Below are 20,530 nucleotides of genomic sequence, written 5' to 3' on the forward strand. Positions count from 1 at the left end.
CTGTTAGAGAATAGAATGCTAGTATACATGTGTTTCTTTACCAGGATTAATATTTGTCTACAGACCATAACAAAGGAGACAACTCTGGCTTATAATAAGCCATAAGGCCCATCTTGATATCAAAGAACAGACTTCTAACAAGTGGCTCAAGGGGGCAATACATGGTCACCACCAATATTAATGTTTGGTGTGGCACGAGGTCCGTTTTTCTTCTTCTTCTTCTTCTTCTTCTTCTTCTTCTTCTTCTTCTTCTTCTTCTTCTTCTTCTTCTTCTTCTTCTTCTTCTTCTTCTTCTTCTTCTTCTTCTCCTTGTAGAAAAGAAATACATATTTGTTTTATTCATACCAAGCTTAAACTTGTGTTAAACAAGTAAACCCTGAGAAGAGCACCGTGGTTAAGATTAGTCTGCTTTCCCAAAGAATTTTACAATTTAGTAAGTCAACAGGGGATTAAATGTCTTATATCTACCTGTGATCCTTAAATACAAAAACAGATTGGATAATCAACCCTGCATATTTATAACTCGGATTTGTTCTACTATAACCATTCCACACACACAACTGGCTCTGCATATACACTAGAAGTGATCAAGACAAAGTTTTAAAAACCTGTAAGAAATACATTTCTAACTAGAGAAGTTGCAAATTTCAAAAGGCTATGGAAAAATTAAATCCAAGACTTCCTTCTCATGTTGAAAGAAATAGACTTTCTGTAAAAATATATACAATTTTTACAGACAAATACATTTCATAAGTTTTCTTAAAAATTGAGGCGGTCCAGTTTCATAACTAACTAATGAACCTTATTGAGTCAAGTACCTTTTGGCCATCACTAGACTAATAAACTTAAGCATACCTGGGCCTGCTTAGAGCGCCTCCTCCTTCACCCTCTTGTACAGCACTGCGGCTTCTAGCCAGAGATTGGTTACTTGTAGGTTAAACATCCATTTTACACAAGTCACCACCATTGTCAGGGCTTCTCTCTCAGCACTAGGAGCAGAGTAATGGATGCTGCATACTTATTGAACTCTAGGACCAACCTGGTGACTGGCCCCTCTTCCATCTCCAGACAAGGAAATCAAACCTTTCTGTTCACCCTTTCATTCATTCTAGAAGTCCTCCATGGCCTCCCAAAGTTTGCTGAGAGTGAACTTCACTTCATTCAGACAGTGACTCTTCCAGAGGGAGCACTTTTCCCATGTATTTATTCTCGTTAGCCACAAATCTGTAGCCACTTTCTTTCTGCCCTGTTAAAATCCCGGGCAGCTTCAAGTGCACCTTCATAAACACATTTGTTCTCACAGAAGCATGTAGTTGGTGGCTGGAGGCTTTAGAGTCACCTATTGCACTCACAAGCTACCTTATTAGATATGCCAGACCAGCCCCTACTCCAGCAACACCCACAAAAGCCAGCAACACATTTCTGATGCTGCCTTCTAGGTCCTGTAAGTGGAAGAACTCCACAAACCCATCCCATCCTCTTTGTTTCACAAGCCAGTTAAGCTTCGTCCTTACAAGAACAAGAACTTTTGTGATACTTTCTGCTAAAGGTGGATGCAGCTTTCTTGGTTTCAGCTCTTTAAGTGTTTGGCCACAAAGGCACCAAAAGAAATGAGTCACAATCCTGCCCCAGTTTGTTACGCCATCTTTGAAAACATGAGTCATCACTCGAGAAAAAGATTTAACATTGTCTTCGTGTTTAATGTCCAGTTTCAGAAGCATGCCCTGGAAGGCTGTCTCCTGGTTGAGCTGGGTGCTGTTGCCCATGCGCTGCAGGGTCTCCAGTGCCCTCCAGCCCGCCCCGCGGGGTCCTCTCCCAGAGGCTTCAGGTCCTTGGAGCCTGTCTCTGCTCCCGCAGGCAGCAGGAGATGATCTCCAGCGACTGGCTGTACAGTTCCTCAGTTTCCTGCTCAGGCGGCGGGGGGTCGGGGAGTGGGGGGGTGGGGGGTGGGGGGTGGCTTGGAGTGCATTGCCCTGGAGCTCTTAGCTGCCTCGCTCACGTGCTCCAGTAGGGGCAGGACCACTGGGCATTTGCTGAGCACCTCGGGCTCACACCCTTCCAGCTCCTCCTCTGGAGACATGATGGAGGTGGCCAAGGAGGCCATCTGCTCTGGAGGCACCGTGAGGAGGCCAAGGGACTTGGGCAGCCGCCTCCCTGCTGACGCGGTGAGGTCGGGGTTCTCCGCGCCCATGGGCAGAGGTCAAGCAACAACCGGGAGCAAGACAGCAGAGCGGCCTCCCCTCCCTACTTGCACTGGGCCTGGGCCTCCTTGGCCATCCCTGCCTGAGAGCCGCAGAAGGTAGTGCAACAGCGGCACAGGTTCAAGGGGATTACAGTGTTTCTCCACAGGCCAAACATGGTTGGGCAGGTTTAGGTCAGGGGAGAGCAGGGAAGGCCGCAACTCCAGACTGGAGGCACTTGGGAGTCTGGAGTACGGTTTCTTCTTAAGAAAAGCCTAGTTTTGCCACATGGGAAAACCACTCCTGGTGACAACTCTTTGAGACTAAAAACAGTGTTGTGTTGAGGACTGGCCTGATCAAGCAAGGCTTCTTATGAGGCCTTCATGTATGGAGAATGGCACAGCTCCTTCTCACTCTCCAGTGCCATTAACAGCCTGAGGCTTAGGCTTTGGGAGCTTCCCTAAGGTTCTGATGTAGTGAGAATAAAATAGAGCTCCTTCTCTAAAGCAAGGAGAGTGCATGGAAAAGGTGGTAGTGTTCCGGACCAGGGCATTTGGGGTTGGGTCACAATTTCCATATACAGTTTAGTGCCAAGAAGAGATCATTGTCTTTTTTCTTTTATTGGATATTTTTTATTTACATTTCAAATGTTATTCCCTTTCCTGGTTTCCCAGACATAAACCCCCTATCCCATCCTCCTCCCCTTCTTCTAAATGTATTCCCCTCCCCATCCCCCTCACCTTCCCAATCCCCTCCCCTAGACATTTCCTTACACTGGGGGATCAACCTTGGCAGGACCAAGGTCTTCTCCTTCCATTGATGCCAACGAGGCCATCCTCTGCTACATATGCAGCTGCAGCCATGGGTCCATCCATGTGTAGTCTTTGGGTAGTGGTTTAGTCCCTGGGAGCTCTGGTTGTTATTCTTTTGTGATTGCAAGCCCCTTTAGAAGAGCTTATTCTTATGGAAATGATAATAGCAAACACATGCTGGTTTTCTGTTTATAGAGTAACACAAATAACATGTTTTCCTTTTCATCAGTGAACAGCAAGTTTGGTATCAATTGTCATGATGTTACTGGGGTTACTACTCTCTATCATTTTGTGTTGCTCCATTCAATATTAAATGTTCTTGTAGAGAAAACACCTTATAAGTAGAATACCAATTTTATGAGTAGGGTGGGTAGTGACAAATTTGTAGCTTCATAAAAAGGGACAGGCTTATATGTATTCCTAGTGTTCTTCAGGTTTAATGTTTTTTTTTTAATTAAAAAAGTTCCTTCCTAAAAAGAAAAGGAAAAAGAAAATTTTTGTACATTGAGGGTAAATTATAACCCTTTACATCACCAAAATACATTGTAAAACTGATAGTGAAGTATTAAAAAATGACAGGGACCTTCCAGGGATGAGGATAGGTCAGTAAGAATTAGAAAAGTTAAATATTGTCAAATTGCATTAATGCCCATGTTCATTTATCATAATGAAAACTTGCCCTTTGTATAATTAATGTTTGCCAATAAAAACATAAACTGAAGGGACTGCAACCCCATAGGAAGAACAACAATATCAACTAACAGGACCTCCCAGAGCTCTCAGGGACTAAACCACCAACCAAACATGGATGGATCCACGACTTCAGCTACATATGTAGCAAAGAATTGCCTTTTCTGGCCTCAATGGGAGGGGAGATCCTTGGTCCTGTGGAGGCTTGTTGCCCTAGTGTATGGAGTGCTAGAAGGGTGAGGTGAGAGTAAGTGTGTAGGTGGGTGGGGGAGGAGCACTCTCTTAGAGGCAAAGGGGAGGAGATGGGGAGTTTGCAAAGGGGACAACATTTGAAATGTAAATAAATTAACTATCTAACTATTCTCTCTCTCTCTCTCTCTCTCTCTCTCTCTCTCTCTCTCTCTCTCTCTCTCTCTCTCTCCTATATTCTGCGGTTACTCCAGGATATATAGTCACATCTGAACACTTGGAAGTAAGATTTTGTGGTACGAGAGCATAAGACTTTTTCTTTACGTATCTGGGTTATGTCACTCACTGTGGACGTTTCTAGTCCAATACAGTAAGTTCATTATTTTATTTTTCTTTAGAGCTAACTGTACATATGTACTACAGTTTCATTATTCATTCTTCTGTTGAGGGACATTCAGGTTTTTTTTTTCTATTTCCTGTCTTTTGGGACTAGATCAACAAGAAACTGGGCTTTTGAGAAGTTTATATTCAATCCTCAATTTATAATTTTCTTCATTTATTGAAAATAGATTCTTTTCCTATACCATATGCATCGATTATACTTTTTCCTCTCTCTGTTGCCCATTCCTTTTCTATCTCCCCTCCACTGCAGATCCTTACTGTCTCTCATTATCAAAGAAAATGCTTCTAGGGGACAGCAACCAAAGATGACAAAATAAAATATAATAAGATAAAACCGAAACTACCACATTTAGTCTGAGCAACGCAACCCAACAGAAGTAAAACAGCCTAAGGGGAGGCAGAAGAATCAAAGACTTACTTGTTCCCTACATGCAGGAGTAACCCTCACTTTTGAATGTTTATGGGTTTTTTCTTCTTAGTTCTCTATATATTCTGGACATTAACCCTCTGTCAGGTGGAAAATTGGCAAAGGTTTTCTCCCATTCTCTGGGCCAATCCAGAAGCATAGGCTATCTGTCCATTTTCAACTGTTTTTTCCTCTCTTTCTGCCAAGGTTTAAATCTTCCATTATAGATTCCCTTCACTTCCTTGGTCTGATTTATTGCAATATAATTTATTTTCTTTGAGTCTATGAAGAGTGAGAGTGCTTTCTATTTCTTTCTCTTTATGTTTGCTGCGATGTATAGAAAAGCTAATATCCCGTAGATATTGATTCTATAACTTGCCACATTGCCAAGTAACTTTATCATAGAAGTATTCTGGTGGAACTTTGGGGGTCACTAAGGTATAGTATCAGGTCATCTGTGAATGGAGATAGTTGATCATCTTTTCTTATTTTTATCTGTTCAATGTTTTTCTCTTTCTTATAGATTCAACGAGTACTTTGAGCACCACATTCAAAAGGGAGTAGTAGACATGGATCTCATTTCTGACGTTAATGGGACTGATGCAGTCTTTTCCCAATTTCAGTTGATGTTGACTGTGGGTTCTCATACATAGCTTTTACTACAGTGGGGTACAGTCTCTCTGGTTCTATATTCTCCAGAACTTTCATCATGAAGGCATGTAAGATTTCTAAAAGGCTTTCCTGTGTCTACTAGGATGGTCCTGTGTTTGGGGTCTTTAAATTTACTAATGTGGTTTCTTACATTACATACATGCACATGTTTAGCCACCTTTGCACTCAGGGAGGACACCAACTTATCATGGTGGATAAAATCTGTGACGCACGTCTGCACTCTGTTTACAAGGACTTAATGAGCAGTTTTGTGCCTAGGTTATCAGGGTTGTTGGCCTGGCACTTTATTTTAATGCTGTGTCTTTGCATGGTTTTGATATTAGAGGGAACATGGTGACACTGGACACATAGGAGCAGTTAGGAGAGTATTGCTTCTGTTCTAGTAGAGTTTTTGTTTGTTTGTTTGTTTGGTTTGGTTTTATGAATAGTTTAAGAAGGGTTGGTTGTTGATCTCTGGCCCTGGTTTTTATATTTAATGGCTCTTTAGCTGGAAGGCCTGTTATTAACAACTTCAAACTCTTCCCCTGTTACTGGTCTATTTAAGTTGTTGACTTCTTGGTGTAAGTGAAGTATTTTGGTGGAATCAAAAATTTAAATAATCCTTTAGGTTTTCAAGATTAAAGTAATGCATGGTTCTACAGTATTTCCTTATAATTGATGAATTTTGTTGGGGCCTCTTGTATTATTTCTCTTTTCATTTTCTATTCTGTTGAATTAGGGCCCTTTGTTCTATTGACCAGTTGGGCACAGGACCTGTCAATCTAAGAATAAGCTCTCAATTTCTTCATCCTTTGTATTGTTTTCTTTGATTTGTACATGATTTTCATACTTTCTTGCCATCCACTGGGTTATGATTTGATTTCATTTCAAACAATATATTGTATCATTAAGTCATTTATTTATGATTTTCTTAAATTTTTTTTTAATGTTAGCATGTAGATTATTAGTTTTCCTCCTGGGACTGTGTCAGTGTTTGTTGTCTTGCATTCCCTATTTCATTTGGTTCAGGCAACATGTTTTATTTCCTTTTTTTCCCAATTACTATTCAGTAATGAGTTGTTTTATATCTGTAAGTTTGTGAATTTCCTAGAGATTTGTTTGCTCTCAATTTTAAGTTTTGCTACATTTAGTCAGTTAAGACAGAAAGTTATTTCAGTCTTTGCAACATTTTAAAGGTTTGTTCTGTTTCTAGGATGTAACTTGTTTTAAAGAAGCTTCCATTTGCTTCTGAGGAGAAGGTGTAATCCTTGGTGTTTGTGTATTATATTATATAGATAACTGTTAAGCCCATTTAACGATGATGTCAGTTAATTCTGATATTTCCCTGTTGTTTTTGTTTGTTTCTTTTCTATTTTTTGTTTCTTGTTTTGTTTTGGTCCAGATGATCTGTCTATTAGAGAAAATGTTATACTGAAATCATCTACCAGGAATCTGAAAGTAGGTGGACCAGAGACATAGGGGAAAACAGAATACAACTGTTCTGGTAAAGAAATGTAGCAAGAAAATGACTTTATTACACACTTATATTTTAGTGTCTAACTCAGCCATCATTAGAGAAGTTTCCTCTTGTACTATGACAGAATATAAGTATAAAACCTCTAAAAGGACAATGTGCAAAGATATTCTTGAAACAATCTATTCTACTTGCAATGTCTCAATTAAATTTCTCCCATACAGGAAACTCTGTGGTGGAGGAGGCAGAAAGATTGTAAGAATATGTGGGGTTGGGAGAAATCAAAAAACAAGGTGGGAGGCAGGCTAAGCTGTGGCCTGGAGAGTGGCGTATGGGGAGAGACAGGAGAGTGGGACCAAGGGACAGAGTGATGAATGGAAACCAGTGGCTGACTGGCAGGGATTGGAGGATCATCTCTAGAATGTGCCAGGGACATGGGCTGGGAGAGGCTCCCAAGAGTCTATGAGGTTTACTTTAGCTGAGACTCCCAAATGGGATCTCAGTGGCACCTCCTATAGGCCGGCAGGACCTCAGGTGGAGAGATAAGGACACCAGCCCACTCAGGAAACTTGCGACCAAAATTTGTCCTGTGTAAAAGAAATGCAGTGATAATGATGGAGCAGTGACAGTGGGAATGGAAGACCCATCCCAAGAGCAAACATCAACTCTGACACTGTCAATGATACTCATATGCTTGCAGTCAGGAGCCTAGCATAAATGTCCTCTGAAAGGCTCCACCCAGCAACTAACTGACACACATTCAGAAGCCAACTGACAAACATTAGAAAGAGCTAGGGATGTCTTATGGAAGAGTTGGGGGAAGGACTGAGTGCCCAGAAGTGATGAAAACCCCACAGGAAGACCAACACAGTAAACTAACCTGGACCCTTGGAGGTTCTTAAAGACTGAGCTACCAAGGAAAAAGCATACACACATTAGACATATCCCCCCAACACAGTTATGTAGTAGATGTGAAGCTCAGTCTGTCTGCAGTTCTCCCCAAAATTGGAGCAGGGGCTGTCCTTAAAGCTGTTGCGTAATTTTGGATCCTGTCCCCCAAACTGGGCTACCTCGCCTGGCCTGAGCGGAAAGGATAAGCCTAGCCCTGCAGGATCTTGATGTTTAGGTGGGAGATAATCAGGTCTGGGGGCGTCACCAGTGATCAGAGGAGAAGGGGAGTGCATGATGTAGGGAGGGACTGTGTGAGGATGCGAATGAGAGTAGTGAGGGCAATGATCCAGATAAAAAGTAAATGACTAAATGGAAAAAATATGTGCTGCGCCCAACCTCGACCAGCAAGGAAGACATGACCAGAGGAGATCTTCTTCAAGCAGTTTACTCAGGAACCTTGATACAATCTTCTGACCCCAGGGAGCCCCCGCACCACACTTAAATAGCTAGCGCTGGCCAATCCTAGCAAGCCACGTGGATCATGCAGATAGGCTGTCACTATTGGAAGCTAGCAGGCCAGGCAGGCATAGCCAAATAAGGACTTGTTTACTACAAGGAGCGCTCACCCTCGGGAGGGTGGAAGGCGGAAACCAGTGCCATCTTTGAGGCGTGGCACGTCGCAGCTCCTTACAGTTCCCCCTTTTTGTTTAATTAATCAAGCAGGCAAAGGCACCGCTGAGCGTGGCAACCCCCTCGTCTTAGGATCATCCCTTCATTAAACCCATCTCAGGACACCTCGTCGCCCACAAGGTTCCATGCCTTAGGTAGAAGGGAAGTTGCCTGTCACTGGGCAGGGTCACTCACACATACTCAGGGGCGAGGTGCAACTAGGTCTTCTGAATGACAGTAAGCCAGGCTTGAGGGGACTGTCCTGCTTCAATGGCTGTAAATGCCTGTACTATCATAGCCGTGTGCCACCTCTGAACAAACCTCATTCTACAGAGACACCACAGGCTCACTAGGGAGACCAGCAGCAAGAGTCCAGCTAGGGCTCCCATACCCACCCACTCCCTCAGATGATTCATAGCAGCGCAATCCAAGATGACAATCCCGTAGCCAGTCTAGCATCCGCACGTGTGGAGTTCATGGTCACGATGGCTACACGTAGCTGATCCATTAAGAAATCGAATTCTCCAGTCCAATTACCTAAAAGATAACTTGACAACTCTTTAGACAAATTAGAGGAGTGGGCTTAAAGGTCATGAGGTATCGGTATCGGCATGAGTCTCGGAAACACTGATAGTATCCTCCACCGGGGCTCCGTTTGGACCAGCATTTGGGTCACACTGAGAAGTGTCAGCAACAGCAGGATCTTCATTCTTGTTGTATCTCCTGGTCAATCTTTCAGGGACCCACAACGGATCTTTCCGGTCCTGAGGAAACACACAAACAGACCCTCTTGCCCACGACAACACAGGATCTGGCCCATGCCATAAGCCAGTGATCACATCTTTCCATTTCACATAACCTTTCAACATGCCTGCCCGACACTGATGTCGGTCAGCAGCAGAAAGGCCATCATCATCCAAATTTAAAAAATTAAGAGTAAAAAGGGCTAAGGATATCTGTTCCTTGGGAGTTCTGCCATGGCCTATTCCCCCTTTTTGTTTAATTATGCATTCCTTTAATGTATGATGAGCTCGCTCAACAATACCTTGTCCTTGGGGATTATAAGGCAGGCCATGGCTCAACTGCACATCCATCTGTTTACAAAAGGATTTGAAAGATTGGGCAGTGTATGCTGGGCCATTATCAGTTTTTAAGTGTTGAGGCTTTCCCCAAGCAGCTGAGGCTTCTAGGCAGTGTCCAATAACATTGCGTGCCTTTTCCCCACTCATAGGGGTAGCATGAATAACACCTGAACAAGTATCCACAGAAACATGAATGTATTTTAGAGTCCCAAATCCAGATATGTGAGTTACATCCATTTGCCAAATCTTTAAAGGCAGTAAGCTTCTGGGATTAACCCCCACACTAGGGGGATGATGGAAAGTGATACACTGTTGACATCCTAAAACTATCTGTCGAGCATCTGCTCGCGACAGATGAAACTTCTGCTGTAAGGTTTTGGTAGGCACATGAAATTGTTGATGAAACTGTCGGGCTTGATCCAATGATGAGCTTAAGAAGATAAACTCCATTTGGGTACATCTATCCACAAGATCATTTCCCTCACTGAGAGGACCAGGCAAACCTGTATGAGCTCTAATATGTTGGACAAAAAACTTGCGACCTCTTTCCCAGATCAATTCCTGAGGTTCCCTCAGCAGCTGGCATACCGTGCTACTAATTTTAATAGGACCAGCCACTTCTAACATCTTAACTGCATAAACAACATATGATGAATCAGAGAGCAAATTAAAGGCAAAAGAACAATTTTTAAAAACTTCCAGCACAATTTTGAGTTCAATTACTTGTGGAGAGCCGGGTTGATATTGACACAAAATTGGCTCTTGATGGTCAACCATATAGGCTCCACAGCCATTTTTGGATCCATCTGTAAAAATGTTTGGCGCCCCCTGTATAGGAACACTGGAGGTAACCTTAGGAAAGATCACGGGATGTTCCTTAAAGAAGGATAGCAAAGGGTGTTTTGGATAATGATTATCTATCTCTCCATGGAATACACAGCGTAATATAGCCCAATCATCCACAGTGCCACACAAGATCTTCATCTGCTGACCTGTATAGGGCACTATGATCGAGGTTGGGGAAACACCAAAAAATTGTATGCACTGTTGGATCCCATTCAGGGCTAATCCTGCAACGGCTGTTGGATAATACTCTACTGATCTAGCTGGAGAAGCTCTGGGATAAACCCAAAGCAGAGGGCCATCTTGCCACAACAATCCTGTAGGCTGCATGTAGGTGGCTGGAATGCATAGCACAATGTCTGTACCCTCCTTCCATCGATGTAAAATTGCGCCTTGTAATCCTTTTTCAACCTTTTTTAAAGCTTCCCTTGCTTCATCAGTCAATTGTCTAGGAGAATCCAAGGCTGAATCTCCAACCAAAGTATTATACAATGGTTTTAATTCATAATCTGGTAATTTTAAGTAACATGTAACCCAATTAATATCTCCCAATAATTTTTGAAAATCATTAAGAGTCTTAAGATTATCTTTCCTCAATTCAACCTTCTGGGGGATAATGGTATAAGGGCTTACTTTTGCTCCTAAATAATTTACAAGATTGCCTTTTTGTACCTTTTTGGGGGCAATAAACAAACCCTTACCCTCTAATAATTTAACTAAGTCTCCATGTCTCTGCCCAGGCTGCCCGCCCACTTCCTGCCGCTAAATTGGCAACAGCCTATTCATTGGCATATTCAATTAGAAAAGCTCTCCAATCTAGATACTGTCCTGGACTAAGACAGGCCCGAGCAAGGTTAGTCCAATCACTAGGAGTCATGCAAAATCTGTGTAAGGCCTCAACCTGAGCTATGGTAAATGAGGCCGTAATGCCATATGTCCTGACTGATTCCACCAGGGACTTGATCACCTTAAAGTCTAAAGGCTCATGATACCTTTGTTGATTAGCATCCACATTAACAGGATAGGCCAGATGTAGTTCTGTGCCGACTGCCTTCCACACTTCTGGGCAGAATGTACTACCCGAAACTCTACTTCCTCCCTCTACAACATTGCAGGGAGGAGGAGCCGAGGGGAACCACCCAGGAGGTTCCTCCGCCATTTTAGGCTTTTTCCTTTTCTTCTTCTATCTATTCCTTAGAGACTGTTTCCACATTTGATCTATCAACTCCTGTAACTCTTCTTCTGAATCTGTTTTGTCTGTTTCCTCCTCTGTATCTGTCTTTTCTGAGTCTGTCTCCTTTGTGCTTCCCTGCTTTTCTGACCTCTCCTCTTGAAGCATTTCTAGGGCAACTTGCCCCTTCTCTATAGCTGCCTGACAACATTTTTGATCCTCAAGGCAACTACACACTAAGCACCACACTGGACGGACCCCAGGTCTTAGAATCCCCTGTTCCCAGGCAAAATCAAGGTCTTTCCCTAATTTTTCCCAACTTGCCACAGTAAGATTACCAGAGACTGCGAACCAGGGTGCAATGGCATCGCATTCGCTCAGAAATCTCTCTATGGTGCTCCTTTTTATTTTTAGTTTCTTTCGCTCAAACAGCTCTTGAAGAGCCAGAAAAATTGGACGAGACTGTGAGGTCCCCATGACAAAAACTTTCTATGCTGCTACAGCTAAATTCACCGCGCGTCTTGCTACTTTTGGTTCGCTGCTGCCGCGAACTTTACTTTCAGTTCGCAGCTACCTCGAACTTTACTTTCAGTTCGCTGCTATCACGAACTTTACTTGCTCACTACCCTGAGACTTTATAGCCGCTTATTTCCTGTGGTCCCTATGGTCCCACCTTACCTTGGGAATTTTCCAGCACTGCCCTGACTGCAAGAAGTTCTGATCTCAGGAGGTCCCCGTACGGGCCACCACTTGCCGCACCCAACCTCGACCAGCAAGAAAGACACGACCAGAGGAGATCTTCTTCAAGCAGTTTACTCAGGAACCTCAATATAATCTTCTGACCCCGGGAGCCCCCGCACCACACTTAAATAGCTAGCGCTGGCCAATCCTAGCAAGCCACGTGGGTCATGCAGATAGGCTGTCACTATTCGGAAGCTAGCAGGCCAGGCAGGCATAGCCAAATAAGGACTTGTTTACTACAAGGAGCGCTCACCCTCGGGAGGGTGGAAGGCGGAAACCAGAGCCATCTTTGAGGCGCGGCACATCGCAGCTCCCTACAAATATGTATACACACATGTATGTACATATAATATTTATTTTTATATACACATATTTATTTATATATAAATACACATATTTATATATAGACTGTGGCAGCATGCACAGGTTTGAGCTGAATGAGATTCCAGAGGTGAGAAAAGTGGACCCAAACCTCCATTCCTAACTCAGAAACTATCTCCAGTTCATAAAAATTTACATAGGAAAAATTAGTTCTCTCTAAAGGAGTCTTTGTGGGTTTACAAAACACACTTAAGAGCAGACCCCCATGCCCTGAAGTAGATAACTGATGCAAAATGAACTCAGAGACATTTTGGAAGGACTTTTTTGTTTCTTTCCTTGCTTGTTTGTTTCCTGGTGCTTTGTTTTGCCCCGTACCCTCACCCCCCTTACAGGAATTTTGCTACATACTCTTTTTTGTGGTTTTGTGGGATATTTTTCTGTGCATGTGAATGTGTGTGTCTCTGTGTCTATATATATTTCTTGGGCTTTTTCTTTGGCTTTAGTTTTGCCCCTTTGTTTGCTTTTTTCTTATTGTGATTTGTTTTCATTTTGTCTTATTTTTGGTCATTATCATTTTATTTCTTTTTAAGATGCCTGATTCTTTTCTGTTGAAGAAGAGATGGTAGTGGACTTGGGAGGGTGGGAATATATAGAGAATCTGGGAAGAATTGGAGGACGTTGAACCATAATCAGAAAATTATGTATAAAAAATCTATTGTCAATTTTGTTTAAATCCCATACTCATACTAATTTGATCTTGGCCCTGTACTTTATTTAGGATTATAAATGCTGCAGGTCAATATCTCAAATGTTTGAGTAATGATTTTCATAGGCAACTACAGAGGACTTTTAGAAAGGTCATCCTGTGCAAGCGTAAGACTCAACTGTGTGCTGCCTACAAGAAAGACACATTTATCTAGGTGTCTGGACTAGACTTTCAGTCTTACACTCACATCTATCTTCCATAAAGCTGTGGTTATTTCTGTGTAAAGGGGAAGAAAGATGACCAGACATTAGAGTTTTAATTCCTAATCACCTTTTACACTTCTGCCTTACAGTCAAGACAGAACTGCTGGAGAATATCAACTTCTGACTGAGGAGGGAATGTAGAACTTACTCTTTTAAGGTCTCTACCTGTCACCTACCTGACCAATTTCTTTCTCTTAGTATCAGCAAAATCAATTTGATATCAATATAGCCCTTCTTGCTCCATCATTCTTTGCCTAGTGTCTATGTTGTAAACCAAATGTTAAAGCAATAGAAGTCTTTTTATAGAAGCTCTCTTTCTGCCAGGTAGGATTTTATACTTGTTCAGTCTGACAGCCTTTCACCTGATGTTTTTAGTCTTCATATTGCATCATCACTGATATAATTGATCATCATAAAAAAGAGTAGGAAAGGGAGGGATAAAATCTGCCAGAACTGAAAATCTGCATGTAAAATTTGACTATCCTAAATATAACTTTCAATAGGGTACTGCTGAGTGGAAGTTGGGCTGATAATATGAACTTTGATGAATAAGTTATTCCATGTGCTGTATATAATGTGAGTGGTGCCAGAAAAATAAGATGTGGGAGAGGTCACTGTGCAAAATGAAGGTCAGTTCACTGGTGTGGCCAACTGCTCTGAGATGTGAGTATTCTCTGGACTTCCTAAAGACTCCTGACTCTTGAGTTCACCAGACTGACAACAGGTGACTAAAATAAACACAAGGTATATGTGTATGACTCCTTCATACTTGGTTATGTTTGCTTGACATAGAATGGCACCAGGAATAGCCTGAATGTGAGGGGAGACATGTTTTAGTAAACTGTAATATCTATAATCTACTTGCATCTTGGGGTAGTAAATACTAGAATGGGCCTGACAGTAGTAAAATGTATATTATGTGGTGAGGATATACACTTTCTTTACTTGTTATATATTTGGGCTACATGGCTGATCTGCAAGTATGTTCTAAGTATCTCATTTATGAGCCTGACAATCAGCTTAGTGGTAAAGGTACTTGGCACTCAACCTCATGACATGAATTTGATCATTTGAATCCATGTAAAGGTGGAAAGAAAAACTAACTCCACAAAATTATCCTTTGATTTCAGGTATGTGTCATGGACCATGCTCACTGTGTAATGTACTTTATAATCACACACACATTATACACAACTAACCGCGCATATATTTACACACCCCCCACACACAGAGAGAGAGAGAGAGAGAGAGAGAGAGAGAGAGAGAGAGAGATAATACTAGTTATTTTCTTTTTGATGGCTTCCCAGACAAAAGCACCTGCTTCTAATCATTATGACCTTAGTTCATATTGACTCCCACAAATTGTTCTTCCACACACAATCTGTGTTTCATATGTCCCAACACACACACACACACACACACAATGCAATTTAAAATTATAAATACATAAGGAAATGAATAACAAAACTAAAACTAAACAAAATGAAAGATATTATCATGTGACATACTTCCAATCTATATGTGGGTCACTGGTCAGCAGCACTGGTCACCTGACATCAGATGGCATGATTTCTCCTCTGGTGCATCTCTGTGAACAAATTTGATTGTGAAAAAGAACCTTTTATGTGTCTACTTCACTGTATACATTTCACATGGGGATGCAATACAGTTACTTACAGACAGCTGAGTCTTCCTGATTTAGTGCTTGTGATTTATGGAAGCACTGTGGTCAGGCTATGGTTCATTCTTACATGAGGAACATCCTGTGTGATCAGTCTCCCCTTTGGCCTTTGGGTTATGAATCTGTTGATCCCATCTAATGACAATGCACACTCCCTCGGTGAGCATCACACATTTTCCTAAAAGTTTTTCAGATGTTCTGTCTCAAACCCTCAGTTGGTCTCTCATACATCTGTATTTTTTGGTAATCTGACAAATGCCTAAGGTGGCCTCTGTAGAATCACAGGTGCTTGGTTATGGAGAAATGCCTCAGGAATTAGGAACATTGGCTGTTCTTGCAGATTAGGAGTCAATATCTAGCACATGCATATAGATCGTAACCACCTATGTCAGGTACACTGGATGCACTGTCCTTTTCTAGCCTTGAAGGCACAGGTACTCAAGGCAGCACATGTTTCAACATGGAGAAAACACACACACACACACACACACACACACACACACACACAAAGCTAAATCTTAAAAAAAACTCTAGCATTCATTCTGTTCAGTTACTGTCTTCTGTTGAGTTCTGTAGTGTGGTCCTTGTCTGCACTAATTTGACCAGCTTCTTAGTTTTATAATTCAGTTCTGGAAATGTTGTAGAATGCTGCAGTTCCTTTTTCTTGCGTGGTCGACTTGGAAACTTACCTGATATATCTCCTAAAGTCCTGTGTCTAGAGAATTTTCTTTAATCGTTTCCTTCCTTCCTTCCTTCCTTCCTTCCTTCCTTCCTTCCTTTTCCTTTCCTTTTCCTTCTTTCTTTCCTTCTTTCTTTCCTTCTTTCTTTCTTTCATTTCATTCTTTCTTTCTCTCTTTCTCTTGTTCTTTCTTTCTTTCTTTCTTTCATTTCATTCTTTCTCTTGTTCTTTCTTTCTTTCTTTTCTTGTGATTGACAAAGGGTGAACATACATAGGAAAAATTGATATAGGATTTGGTATAAAATACAAACTGGACTCAAACATATGATCTTCTTCCTCTTTCTAATTACTGGAATTACAGATGTGTGACTCCAGGCTGAGTCCTTTAAAATGCACTGTATTAGGTGCTTTTCCTTTCAATGAGGTGGGATGGGAATGGAACTTAAGTCTCTTGTAGAAGCAGACACAACATAGATTGCTATTCACCACACAGGGAGAGTAGGACAGAAAAAAGTACAAAGAGCAGCAAAGTCGAACTTGGTAAACCATGAGTTTCATTGGGGTTACTTATAGAATTATGGGTGAGAGGTTATTTACAGAAGCTGAAATGACTCAAAGACAGAGGCATTAGCAAAGTCCACCAAACACAAGTGACATCTCACACAACCTGGGAACCTTATAACCTACAGTCTCCTCAACAGGTTGGAGAGCATTCTTTAGGGGTAGCTTGGTTGGTTGGAGGTTGCCCTTTCAAGTGACTCAGTTGGTCTATACATCTTCTAGGCACATTGGCTGCTTTCTGCTTCTAGGCAGCTCGTCTGGTTTGTCTCCTTTGCAGCTGGCTTTGTCTAAGAGTCTTCACTGCAGCTCTGCTTCTCTGAAGAAACTCTCTGCAGCAATTATTTTACTCTTGAAAGGGGTGCCCTCATGAATATACTCAGCTTCAGGGACTTTCTGAAGCTACTTTGTGCTGGTTACCTTCTGGCTAAGGAGCTTTCCTGTAGGGTGTAATGGTTCAAACTCCCAGGAAACAGCTCCACAGCTTTCCACCCCCATCTTGCAGCTCTTACATTCTTCCTTCCACCTCTTCTGTAATGGTCCCAGAGCCTTGGAAGGGTGACTTACATATCTGTTGCGTCTAAGAATTAGGGGTGACTTACTTATCTTACATATCTGCTATGTCTAAGAATTAGGCCATAGTACCACAACAACAGTCACTTATTTGTTCACAAGAACTGCAGTGGTGGTTATGAGTTGATGCTGAGAGCTTCTATGATGTATGACATAAAAACAAGCTTATTTAAAAGGAATTTTGACAGGCACATATAATCCATCTAATAAAGTGATAGAAGTTGCCTCCCTGTTGTGACCACCCCATCCAGAGGTTTTTGTTCAGGCCTACAGTATCAGATATGAACTCCCTCCTATGGAGTGGGCCTTAAATTCAATCAGAAAGCTGTTAGTCTTACCTGTAACAGCCTTGTCACTACTACATGAGAGGAGCATTCCCCTCATCTCTGTCTGCAATGTCAGTATGTTAGGAATCATGGTCCACAGATAAGCAGGAATGTGGGTGACAGTTCTCTACCAGCAACACGCATGCTGTCCTCTGACACTATGAAATGGACCAGCAGGGTGGGAGTCCCATCTTAATCCCAGCCAGTGTGTCCTATATGGTGATGGTCAGGTCAAAGCAATGTCTTCAGCAAAGTCTTACTCCCTAGTTCTGGCATAAATCCAACAAGTGTAGCAAAGAATTTTATGGTTTGTGGGACCTCTAGGGTTTCCATAGCCATCAACTCTCTGGTAAGTAGCCAATTCCTGCAATGGGATTTTCATTTAGTTACCATGAGCCTTCTGGGAGTATCATTTTTCACACAAGTAAGGTCCCTTTGGTACTTTTTCCTGTCAAGTAACATAGCCTGGTAGGACTGTATTGTTCCTGGGTGTCTCTCCAATGTCTTGTCAACTCTGCAAAACACTCAATCCTCAGCATTGTGTCATCCATGGACCAAAACATTTTCCAGAGGGTGGACAATACAAAGCAATGTCTGTCCCATATCAAATAGTGGGATTACAAAGATGACCCAGTTGAAGCACTCAAACTGTCTGTTTCATCTGTTCTACACAAGTGTCAGGTGACCCCACAAGTTCACAATTAAGAAGATACTAAAATTGAACATAAGCAATATCAAATACAGTATGGAAGATTTCATCTGTTTTGTCAGTATCAACTCCACAGTTCAAGGTGGATACAAAACATGGAGAAAAACTGCTAACTTCATTAGCTCCTGTAACTCTCAGTGATTTCCTTTGAGCTGTTATGTTTCTGTATCTCGGAGCTCCTCCCTGGAGTCTTCAGACATTTCTCCATCCACAATCAACTCAGTCGGTGTGACTTAATGTGATTAGACCTACTCAGGACTAATGGGACATGTGGCCTTGCTCTTGCCTTCTGCACCCACTAGATTCCTAGGTCTGAAGGGTGCAGGATTGGCACTGTAGCTCTTACTATTGCTTTAGCTTCTCCATTGAACAAATTTGACTATTTGTGGGTCCATAGCATGAACTTTTGTTAAAAATACATATACTCTGCTTAGTCTTCAGGAATAATCACCTACCTACCTCTGGTTTGATCATCTCCACCTGAACTATTTTATCACAGACGCCATCTGCCAACTCCTCCTGCTTTAAAGCATTCAAGAAGCCCTTTAGCTTTTAACTGGGCACTTTCAGCAGTGTTTTTCTTAAGAACTCTAGCTTGACACAAATGATTCCAGGTTTGTCTCTGAATCACTTAGACATACCTCGTCCTCTGCGTTACCATACCCTTAGCTCCTCTAGAGTGCCTTCCCATTTTACAGATATTCTTTCCTTGATGTTCCAAGTCCTGAGATCTACAAAAGCCTTTTCTACTGTACAAAGTTATTGCCACTGAAACTGTTTATTAAAATTTTAAAAGTTCCTTCCTAATGTCAATTTTTTTTGGATCAAACTTTTGTTAAACTCCTCATATGAATGCTTTTCTATCTGTCCTGGTGAACTGGGGTTCAAATATACTGTGTCTTATTCTGAGGTCCCTCAATACCTCCTGTCCCTCCTCTTTTGATCTTCTAGCCCCTGACACTTATGAGGACTTCAGATGGAGTTAACCAAGTATTACTACTGGCTTTCATATGCCAATCTCTTAGGGATTTATTTCCCTCATACTGTCTCAAGTCATGTATTCTTTCTCTTAAGGAAGGATGGAAAGTTACATTACTCAGTTTTCCTCCTTCCACAGCTACCCGCCTGATTCCATTTGATTTTTTTTCTTGTACCAAAGCCCCTTGAGCTAGGTTGCACCAAGCTCTTTTATTCTTTGTTAAAAAACTTTCCCTGATTCCTGAAGTTTAAGTGCTGAATATGTGCTGATGACCCCAAGTTCTTGTACGGGACCAATGGTAAGGCCCCTACTGCCTGTTGGATTACAGATTTTTCTCTCCTTTCCCACTAAAATTTGGACTCGAATAGCATATTCTATTTCCCTAATTACCTTTCTTTCATCTGTTATTTTCCTCAATTTGTTGGCCAGACCACAGGCTTAGATGGGGAGGATGCTAGGCACATCTCCCTTTTCCTATTTCAATAGATGCTTTATACAAATGACCATCATGATCACATCAGATGGCTGAGCCACAGTGTTTCTCATACTAAATAACTATCCCTAGAGGTGTCCAGGGTCACGCAGTATGAAGGTTTTTCTACTGACATTCTGAATCTTATAGTTCTCCTATATATTTTGGTTATTTCCCAATTTCTATTCTAATTGATGGAGAACCCAAAAGTTAAATGGCAGATTTTCTTCAGAATTTCAATTTTCATTTCATCAAGGAAAGAATATCTGTAAAATGGGAAGGCACTCTAGAGGAGCTAAGGGTATGGTAACGCAGAGGACGAGGTATGTCTAAGTGATTCAGAGACAAACCTGGAATCATTTGTGTCAAGCTAGAGTTCTTGGTCAAATCTATAAAATGTTATAGGATCTAGTTAGATCTATCAGTTATGGATGTTGGAAGTCACAGAGTCTCACAATCCTGTAAGTCTTAGGAAATGTGAATCTGCCATGATCAAGGAAACCTCAGCCATTTCCTCACAAGAAATCCCGAAAGAAGATTCCTAAAATAGCATCAGAAATATTTTGAATTTGGTACCAAATCCAAGAAGTAAAAGTAGCTTTAAAGCAATGAAATAAGGCCATGGTGCAGACACAGTAGACTAGGTGGTGTGGTCGCGATGGTGGAGTTTGCTAAGCGTTTCCTAGACCTTAGTGAGCATGTTGGCGGTTTTCACAAGGCAGCCCAGACTCAGCAGCGAGAACACCGAGAACGAAGCAAGCCTGTTTTTCTAAAAATGCCTGGGTTAGCTGAAGAAAAAGAAAAATTACAAACTTCATGCAAATGGCTATCGTCAAAAAACAGGAATTTCTCAGAGCTCTCTGGAAGGGTCTTGAAAAAAAGTCCAGATGAATTCTACAATAAAATGACTCAGGCCGAGGTCCAGGATGGAGACCACACTTTCAAAGAGAGCAAGGAAGAAGGAACAGCAGGGCAGCTAAAGCTGGTGAGAAGTCAGGACATCAGTACATAGAGATGAAAGGGGTTGCAGAAGCAAAGACAATTGAAAGACTGAAACCAGAG

General features: G+C 41.8%; 1 protein-coding gene and 1 pseudogene across 3 annotated transcripts in view; one reads left to right on the plus strand and one right to left on the minus strand.

Moving 5' to 3' along the window:
- The window catches only part of 3300002I08Rikl1 (RIKEN cDNA 3300002I08 gene like 1), a 146,713-nt gene that overhangs the window by 30,486 nt on the left and 95,697 nt on the right, over window positions 1–20,530 (plus strand). The gene's annotated exons all lie outside the window — the stretch shown is intronic.
- On the minus strand, window positions 1,188–2,358 carry Mcl1-ps1 (MCL1 apoptosis regulator, BCL2 family member, pseudogene 1; annotated as a pseudogene).

The sequence above is a fragment of the Rattus norvegicus genome, chromosome 3 (assembly GCF_036323735.1).
Source record: "Rattus norvegicus strain BN/NHsdMcwi chromosome 3, GRCr8, whole genome shotgun sequence".
NCBI classification, from domain to species: domain Eukaryota; kingdom Metazoa; phylum Chordata; class Mammalia; order Rodentia; family Muridae; genus Rattus; species Rattus norvegicus.